The following is a 9,917-nucleotide window of genomic DNA, read 5'->3' on the forward strand; positions in this document are numbered from 1 at the left end:
GTCGCCACCGACACCTGTGCCCGTCCAAGGGGGCGTGCGGTGCTCCTGGCCAGGGAGGAGAGGCCGTGCGCAACGCGCCAGGGGCACTGGTGATGGATGACAAGTCACTGACGAAAAACGACATCCACTGAATTCTGAAAATCTGAATTTTTCTGAAAGTCTACGGAAACAGTGCCGGCCAAGTGTTCGACGAAATGATTTTGGCATCTAGGGATTTTTCCTTGATCTGAAACTTGGTGGGGTGGCCTCTCATTGCACCAGGAGGCTGCCTGAATTTTGGTGGAATATTTGGAGAAGTGTAAATATGAATTTCACCAAATTTGTCAAATCTGGTCCAAACTTGCAGTGAGTGAAATTTGAAATTTTTGAAAAGAAGAAGAGTGGATCAAGATGGTTCTAGGTTGTGGGTACTAAGGACTATCCAGGGGAGTTGGTTTGGGATAAAAACTCAAAGGCAATGTGGTACTTGCTTTGAAAATCACTTAAGCTCCAAATAATTGGCAGAAATGATTTGAGAGATAAAATAATTGAAATAAAATCCAAAACTTGTTTGGACTTGTTGAGCCAGAGAATTTAGATCGTTCAAAGGTGGAGGGAGGGATTTTGAGAAGATTTACTATAGGGGACATGGTAAAACCATGGGTGGTTTTCAAGATAAGAAAAACATCAAAATTCACAGAGTTCTTTTTATAAGAAAAGAATAATTTCCAAAAATATATTTTGAGAAGGGAACCATCAGAGAAAGAGTTTTAAATGATCAAACACCATAGTTTGAAGAAGATACAAAAATAAAAATCCTTGCCAAAGAAGTTTTTAAGAGGAAGGTTTTCTGGAAAATTTTAAATGGCCTCTTTTCAAAAACCACAAAGTTTTTGCTGAAAACCAAATAAAAATTTTGGAGTGTCACAAAATTTCCATATAGTATAGGCGCAATTTTGAGTAGGAAAACTAGCAATCAAAATTTTGGGCAATCCTCTAATGATGAGCTCAATAGTTCTAAGATTGTGAATCATGTCAATATCTTCATCTAGGGTAGGATGCAAGGGATCAATATGAGGTGCACAAGGGCTAGCAATGTACTTGTTCAAATGATATTGATTGAAGATTACAAGCATCTCATTTTTCCACTCATGAAAGTACTCTCCATCAAGAATAGGCACTCTATGCCTAAGACTCCCTAATGTAGACACATCCATCTTCCTCCAATGGTGATTAAACCAAGGCAATGGAGACCAAAGCTCTGATACCACTTGTAGGATCTAGAAGTAGGTGTGTCTAGAGGGGGGTGATTAGACACATAATGCTCAAGTTGCAATTTTTAAGCTTTTTCGGTTTAAGTGGAGTTTAGGCACAATTTGAACACACACAATACATATCAAGCAAGCATGCAAAGAGTATATGAGCAGCGGAATGTAAAGCATGCAACTTGCGAGAATGTAAAGAGAAGGGTTTGGAGAATTCAAACGCAATAAGAGATACGGATGTTTTTCCCGTGGTTCGGATAGGTGGTGCTATCCTACATCCACGTTGATGGAGACTTCAACCCACAAAGGGTAACGGTTGCGCGAGTCCACACAGGCCTCCACCCAAGGGTAACGGTTGCGCGAGTCCACACAGGGCTCCACCCACGAAGGGTCCATGAAGAAGCAACCACCCACAAAGGGTCCACGAAGAAGCAACCTTGTCTATCCCACCATGGCCATCGCCCACACAGGACTTGCCTCACTAGCGGTAGATCTTCACGAAGTAGGCGATCTCCTTGCCCTTACAAACTCCTTGGTTCAACTCCATAATCTTGTCGGAGGCTCCCAAGTGACACCTAGCCAACCTAGGAGACACCACTCTCCAAGAAGTAACAAATGGTGTGTAGGTAATGAACTCCTTGCTCTTGTGCTTCAAATAATAGTCTCCCCAACACTCGACTCTCTCTCATAGGATTTGGATTTGGTGGAAAGAAGATTTGAGTGGAAAGCAACTTGGGAAGGCTAGAGATCAAGATTCATATGGTAGGAATGGAATGTCTTGGTCTCAACACATGAGTAGGTGGTTGTCTCTCAGAACATATGAGTTGGAATGGTGTGTGTGTTCTGATGGCTCTCTCATCGAATGAGGAGGAGGTGGAGGGGTATATATAGCCTCCACACAAAATCGAACCGTTACACAGTTTTCCAATCTCGGTGGGACCGAATCAATAAGCTCGGTCGGACCGAAAATGTAAACCTAGTGACCGTTAGTGATTTTCGGTGGGACTGACATGCAACTCGGTAGGACCGATATGGTTAGGGTTTGGGCATAACGTAATCTCGGTGAGAACGATTACACAAACTCGGTGAGACCGAATTTGGTAATTAGCTAACCAGAGAGTTGGTTAGGCAAACTCGGTGGGACCGATTTGCTCTTTCGGTGAGACCGAGTGGAACTCGGTGAGACCGAAAAGTTACAAAGGGGAAACACTGAGTTTACATTGCAATCTCGGTGGGACCGATTCGCTCTTTCGGTGGGACCGAAAATTTACGAAAGGGAAATAGAGAGTTTGCAACCCCATCTCGGTGAGACCGAGATCCCTATCGGTAGGACCGAATTGCTAGGGTTTGGCAGTGGCTAATGACAAGTGAAACTCGGTGGCGCCGGATAGGAAAAATCGGTAGGACCGAGTTTGGCTTAGGGTTTAGGTCATATGTGGAAGTGGGAAAGTAGCTAAGGGTTTTGGAGCATATCATTAAGCACATGAAGCAAGAGGCTCATTAAGCAACACCTCATCCCTCCTTAATAGTATTGGCTTTTCCTAAAGACTCAATGTGATCTTGGATCACTAAAATATAAAATGAAGAGTCTTGAGCTTGAAGCTTTAGCCAATCCTTTGTCCTTAGCATCTTGAAGGAGTTCCCACAACTTTAGTCCATGCCACTCCATTGTTGAACTTATCTGAAACATGCTAGATCGAAATGTTAGTCCAACAAGAGATATGTTGTCATAAATTATCAAAACCACCTAGGGAGCACTTGTGCTTTCACCAGGCCCTGCGGTGACGGCAGCCTCACACTGCAGCCGAACCAGTGAACCCTCGTACTCCTCTCCGCGCGGGTTTCCACTGCCGCGCCTTCCCCGGCTCTGCATCATCCGCTTCCTAGGCCTCGCCGTTGTCCACCGCCTTGGTGCTCTCCGTGCGGCGTGGTCAACCTGGTCAAGGAACGACTTCCATCGGAAGAGTACTGTACGTGGAGGGCTGACAGCTGGGTCCACGGCCACAGCCCAATTTTTTTGTGATTTGCCAAGTAAGTCGCTTTGTCAGGCATGTTGGTCTGCAAATCTTTCAAGACGAGGAGAGCTTTCATTCGGCTGGCTGAGAAAATGGCCCATCAGTAATGAGAAATGGGTTATACATTTTTAAAACACATCAAACCGGCAATTAGTTTCAAATATCTTTTTTTTGCATTTCAAGATTTTAAATTACATTAATTTTTATGTGTGGAGAATTTGTTGGATTTTATATTGATATATATTTAATTTTAAAATCATTTTGAATGTGAGTCGAAATTTCGGGATTAAAAACAGTTCGGACCGCGCCGAAATATGCAAAAATTCGTATATTTTTTTAACCGTGGCCACAATATGGGCTGTAATGCTAACAAAAAGAATATGGGCTCAAAAAAACCTTAAGAGTTAGCAAATGGGCTGTAAATTATTAGAAATAATGGTAGATGGGTTGTATGATGTTTTCCATAGATTTGAGGCTTTCCTAAAAAAGGTTGACGCACAAGCACTGACTGTTGGATGTCCATCCAACGGCCGTCGTGCTTCTTCAATCTATGCTCTTCCTGCTCCAGCCGCTCAAACAAGCGCCGGCGAGACTGCCTGCTCCCTCCTCCCCACGGCCGGCTGTGTTGCCGTGCAGGCCTCACCGCCCCACCGTACTCCCATCGCTGGCCTAGCCATCCCTCTACTCACCCACACCTACTGTTATTCTCCTGCGACGACAGACAAACCAGTAAACTCTCGTACAGTCGTACTCCCCTCCGCGTGGGAAACAACTTCCGAGTCTTCCCTGCCTCCGTGTCATCCCCTTCCTAGGCCTCGCCGTCGTACACTGCCGTGGTGCTCTCGGCGCGGCGTGGTCAATGTGGTTAACGACCGACTTCCATCAGAAGAGTACTGTGCGTGGAGACGCTGACAGCTGGGTCCACGGCCGCAGCAAGGAAGTGCCTCCTTATTACGCGCAAAATAATTATTCCTCCACCTGACAGTGGGGACCCACCGAACGGGCCACCGTATTTCACGAAAAAAATGATTCCCCCCTGAGTGCTGGGACCCACCAGTTACACCTTCGCACGCAAGGAAGTGCGTTCGGGCAAAAAAAAATGATTCGCCCCCATGACTGCTGGGACCCACCAGCTACATCTTCGCACGCAAGGAAGTGCCTGATAGTCGGGACCCACCTAGTCGAAGCGTATGTAGCATTGTCATTCTGGTCGTGAACGTATACATACATATATACTGGTCGATGTAGAGGCGTGCACGTGTCGTAGTAGAGGCACGTACGTGTCGTAGTAGAGGCGCGCACGTAGCATGTACACGTACATACAGTGGCCAGGGTGCAAGAAAGAAAATACGGCCACGTACGTACATACGGGCAGGGTCTCGAACGCCTACTCGCGCATACGTACGGCCAGGGCTCGTGTACATGGCTGGGTCAGAACGGAGAAACAGCGTCCTCGTCATGTTCATGGGGAGGCAATGGAATGTGTCGTGTTCATGGGGAGGCAATAGAATGCGTCGTGTTCATCGGGAGGCAACGGAACGTGTGGGAGCCAACCAGTTGGGTCGGAACGGAATGCATGGTCGTGTTCATCGGGAGGGCTTGGACGGAATAGGCGATGGAAACGAGGCCTGCCGCACCGCAGAACGGAGGAAACAACCTTGTGTTTGACCGGCCATGTTCGAAACAAGATCATGTTCATCGGGAGGGGTCTGGCATACCGAAAAACGGACGAAACGGACTTCCTACGGTCGAAACAAGGGTCTTGTTGATCGGGAGGAGTGTGGCATACCGCAAAACGGACGAAACGGACCTCCTACGGTCGAAACGGGGGTCCTGTTGATCGGGAGGGGTGTGGCGTACCGCAAAACACACGAAACGGACCTCCTACGGTCGAAATGGGGGTCCTGTTCATCGGGAGGGTTGTGGCATACCACAAAACGGGACTCCACGAGATACTGTTCATCTCCACCGTCGACCTCCTCCAGCCTCCACAGGCTACCGTAGACCTCCTACAGCCTCCACGGGCTCCTGTTCAACCAGCCTCCACCGTGCCCTACTCCACCGGCTACTGTTCAACCACCCCTCCACCGTCTACTATTCATCCAGCCCTCTGCACCATGGGGTCCTGTTCAACCACCCCTCCACGGGCACCCCTCCACCATCTACTGTTCATCCTGCCCTCCACACCACGGGGTCCTATTCATCTAGAGGCAACGCCACCGCTCACTGTTCATCCAACCCCCCCCCCCCGCATTGCTCACTGTTCATCCCAGAGGCAGCATCGATCGGCTTTAGTTAGCAGAAGTAGCGAAGGAATCACTCGATCAGGTTCAGTTAACAGCCATCGATCGATCGCTCGGGTTTAGTAATGCGTAGCCTGTAGTGCAATCGCTCGGGTTCAATTAGAGCCCAACGCCTCACTCGGGTTTAATTAGAGCCAACGTCTCGCACACACGCGCGTACGTGTACGAGATAAACGCGCATCACTCGGCCCCCGACCTCCCACCGTAACCAGGAACTCCCCGAAATTTTCCTCGCCCTCGCTCCTACCATGGTTTTTTCGTCATGGACGGCCCAAAGAATGTCATGCAGTTGCGTCTCCGGCCCGCCCAGGAAGAAAAGCCCATTTTCTGTCATGATTTTTTTGTCATAGAAGTAGGAGCCCACCACATCTATGATGATGCCGGGTTTTGTCACAATTATCGTCATAGAAGTGTCATATGTATGACAGAAAAAAATTTCGTTCGGCCCAAAATGTCATGGATGTGTCTTTTTTGTAGTGGCAACTGATTCATTTGAACAGAGACATTATCTTAACAATACCTTGGTTAAACATGTAGAAAGAACTACATAGCAGGATAGTACCATTCCTAACAAGTGTTGCAGTTTTGAACTAAGATTCAGTAGTTAATTAATTCTAAGAGTGGCATTGCTTAATTTTACCAGCGACATTAGATTAACGAAAAGCATAAACAGTTCCAGGGGAGAGTGGGCGCAACAATAGTATGTGCTTCCATCTACTTATAAAGGGCGTGATGCAGAGTTTGTTGTAACAAAGCAACAAGCATCATGTCTGGGTTGGTCCTATTTTTGTTCACTACTTAATGGGAAAAGACAGTAATACAATAGCTTCAATTCAACATTTATTTAAAACAGTACCAATACAAGTAGAACAACATCTCAAAGCACACTGCACAAACATGTGGATGAAGGCCTGTACTGGCCTTTCATGAGACGACCAAGATAAAATACGAATCTGCCAACACGAATAGGAAATCCAATCTCATTTTGTGCAGTTGCACTGAAATCAAGCAAAGTGTTCCGCGTAGCAAAGCAAAATGTCGCAATAGCAACAAGTTGAATAGATATCCCTGTTTAAATAGAGGCAAAAAAGGAATCAATTACTGGCTAATAAAGGAGGATGAAACATGCAGCCACAAAAATGGTAATCCCGCCAATCCCTAACAAGTGTGGCATCAATTACTGGCTTATAAAGGGGGTGATGCTGAATTTGTTGTAACAAAGCAACAAGCATCATGTCTAGGTTGTTCCCATTTTTGTTCACTACTTAATGGGAAAAGACAGCAATACAATAGCTTCAATTCAACATTTATTTAAAATAGTACCAAAACAAGTAGCACAACCTCTCAAAGCACACTGCACATCATGTGGTTGAGACCAAGATTTGAAACAGCTCGCCACAAAGACTGGAAACAAATCTCGATCTCCTTTTGTTCAGTTCCACCAAAATTAAGCAAAGTCACCGGTGTGACATTCAAGTTGAACTGCACAAAACACTCTTAAAACATAAGTGTTTCCAGTAGCGAAGAAAAATGTCGCTGTCGGTGTCAAAACCGACGGATCTTGGGTAGGGGGTCCCGAACTGTGCGTCTAGGCGGATGGTAACAGGAGGCAAGGGACATGATATTTTTACCCAGGTTTGGGCCCTCTCGATGGAGGTAAAATCCTACTCCTGCTTGATTAATATTGATGATATGGGTAGTACAAGAGTTGATCTACCACGATATCAGAGAGGCTAAACCCTAGAAGCTAGCCTATGGTATGATTGTTGTTGTGTCCTACGGACTAAACCCTCAGGTTTATATAGACACCGGAGGGGGCTAGGGTTACACAGAGTCGGTTACAAGGAAGGAGATCTACATATCCGTATTGCCAAGCTTTCCTTCCACGCCAAGGAGAGTCCCATCCGGACACCGGACAAAGTCTTCAATCTTGTATCTTCATAGTCCAACAGTCCGGCCAAAGGATATAGTGCGGCTGTCCGGACACCCCCTAATCCAGGACTCCCTCAGTAGCCCCTGATCCAGGCTTCAATGACAATGAGTCCGGCGCGCAGATTGTCTTCGGCATTGCAAGGCGGGTTCCTCCTCCGTATACCTCATAGAAGATTTTGAACACGAGGATCGTGTCCGGCTCTGCAAAACAAGTTCCACATACCACCGTAGAGAGAGTAATATTTTCACAAATCTAATCTGCTCACGTATTCCGTAGCATGACATCACACCACAGCCAAGCCTTTATTCGAATCATTTTTTACTGTCCCACCTTAGGGTGTCTCGCGAGGCGGTTTGCTTGGCATGTCTTGTCGAAGCAGAGATCGTGTCCCCTTTATTAACAGGATTCTCATCAACTCGGACGTGGGTACCCCTATCGTGCCCATTGGTATGTCCCCTCGATCAAAGGTAAGTCCCAAGCGGCCATAAGGAGGGCTCTCGGTATTCCACCTCTTTATAAAGAGACCAAGGCCTTACTCTTTTCTTTCGATCTTAATCGAATCCGCCTCCCGCCTCGAGTTCCAACACCCGAAGCTTCAGATTTAGGTGCTTCAGACCTTAGATTATGTCCGGATGCAACCTTCACGGCCGATGGATGCCTTCCTCCGTCATGGAGGAAGACATAATAAAGCTAAGGGAGGCCAGGTACTTGATCGGCAAAATCCCGCATAGGCTACCTGCTCCAGGGCAGGTTATTCCCACTCCCAAGGCCGGTGAGAGCGTCGTGTTCGTTTCTCACTTCCTCCGAGGGCTAGGCTTAACGCTGGATCCCTTCGTGAGGGGGATCATGTTCTATTATGGGCTGGACTTCCGTGACTTAGCTCCGGAGTCTATCCTCCACATCTCATCATTCATAGTCGTGTGCGAAGCTTTCCTCCGAATTACCCCTCACTTCGGATTATGGCTCAAGCCCTTCAATGTAGAGCTGAAGATGGTCGAGGGACGGTAAGCAGAGTGCGAAGGCGCCGTAATAAGCACGAATGCTGACGCCCCATGGCCCGAGGGCTCTTTCCAAGAGGAGTCCAGCTTATGGCAACAAGAGTGGTTTTATATCACAGCTCCCAAGGGTACCAAGTGGGTGGCTCCGCTTGTTTTTTGCTCGGGCCCCCCGCCACGACTAATGTCATGGGTCAGCAAGGGACCAGACTGGGGGCCATTAAAGGATGTGCCCATATTGCAGAGCCGCATTCGAGACCTGTTAGAGAGAGATGTCAGTCTGGTCGTGGTGACGCAGGTCATGTTAATTCGCCGAGTTCTGCCCTGCAAACGTCGTCCCCTCCGCTTGTGGGAGTACAACCAGAGGGACCGCAAGCTCTTCAGCATTTCCTCGGTATGACGCCCGCGGAGATGCACCAATTGTTCTTTGGACCACAAATAATCCGGACTCTACTGAGGATGCAGGTCTATGCTGCAATCGTCCAGATACCCAAGTAAGTAGCCCTATGTCTGAACACACCATTCACTTATTTATAGCAACATCGCTTCTCTGAAAAAGAACCGCTCTTGAACCAAGAGTGGATAGCGACAGCAAAGATGATCAGGTGTCTGGCCTCCCTCCCTGAGTCCTCGCTGGATCCTGTGTTAACCAGGATGCTGGAGATCGCGCCTTTGGGAGAAGATGAAGGGGGGAACAAGGAAGCTACTGCCTCTGCGAAGGAGGTTGATCGGAAGGGAGGAATCAAAAATTCCTCTCCTTGGGGGAAGAAGAGGACCGCCTCTGAAGACCCAGAGACAATGGTCTCAAAGTGGGGGAAGAAATCTTCGCCAGAGGGTCCTGTACCGGGGGATACCACGGCCGTACAATGCCCTCAAGGGGTCAGCCCTCCACCGAGCAGTAAGTCAAAAAGGGGGTTTTAATAATGAGAGAGACCCTTGCTTTACTTCTGAGGAAAATAACCGAAGCATTTATATTGCAGTTCGGATCTTAGCCCTTCTCAGCAGAGTTCATCTTCGGGGGATCTTCTTCCAGAGATGATGGAGAGCGGAATGCCTCCCCCTACCGTACTAACTCATGAGGCATGCGACCCCGAGGAGTCGTCCCAAAGGGTTTCTCCTGATTTAGCAAGGCCAAAAGGTAGTCATATGGCCACCCGAAGCCCTCAATATCCGGCTGCTGGAAGAAGCAGCCGAACATGTCCGGCACCGTTTGGTGCGCGGTCGGAAGTGCTGAGGGATCTACTAGGTCGAGCGTCTATCTCAGAAGAGCACCGTACGTTGATGAGTACGGTAATTGAAAGAATTTCGTCTGCGGAGAGCAGGTTGCACGAAGCTGTCAAGAGTCTACTGACAGGTTTTGAGGTACGTGAAATGATGTACCTTTTTGACAATGCCGCATACTTTAAGGTGTGCCATGTGTAGATAGT

Source organism: Triticum aestivum, chromosome 6A, assembly GCF_018294505.1.
Source record: "Triticum aestivum cultivar Chinese Spring chromosome 6A, IWGSC CS RefSeq v2.1, whole genome shotgun sequence".
Lineage (NCBI taxonomy): Eukaryota > Viridiplantae > Streptophyta > Magnoliopsida > Poales > Poaceae > Triticum > Triticum aestivum.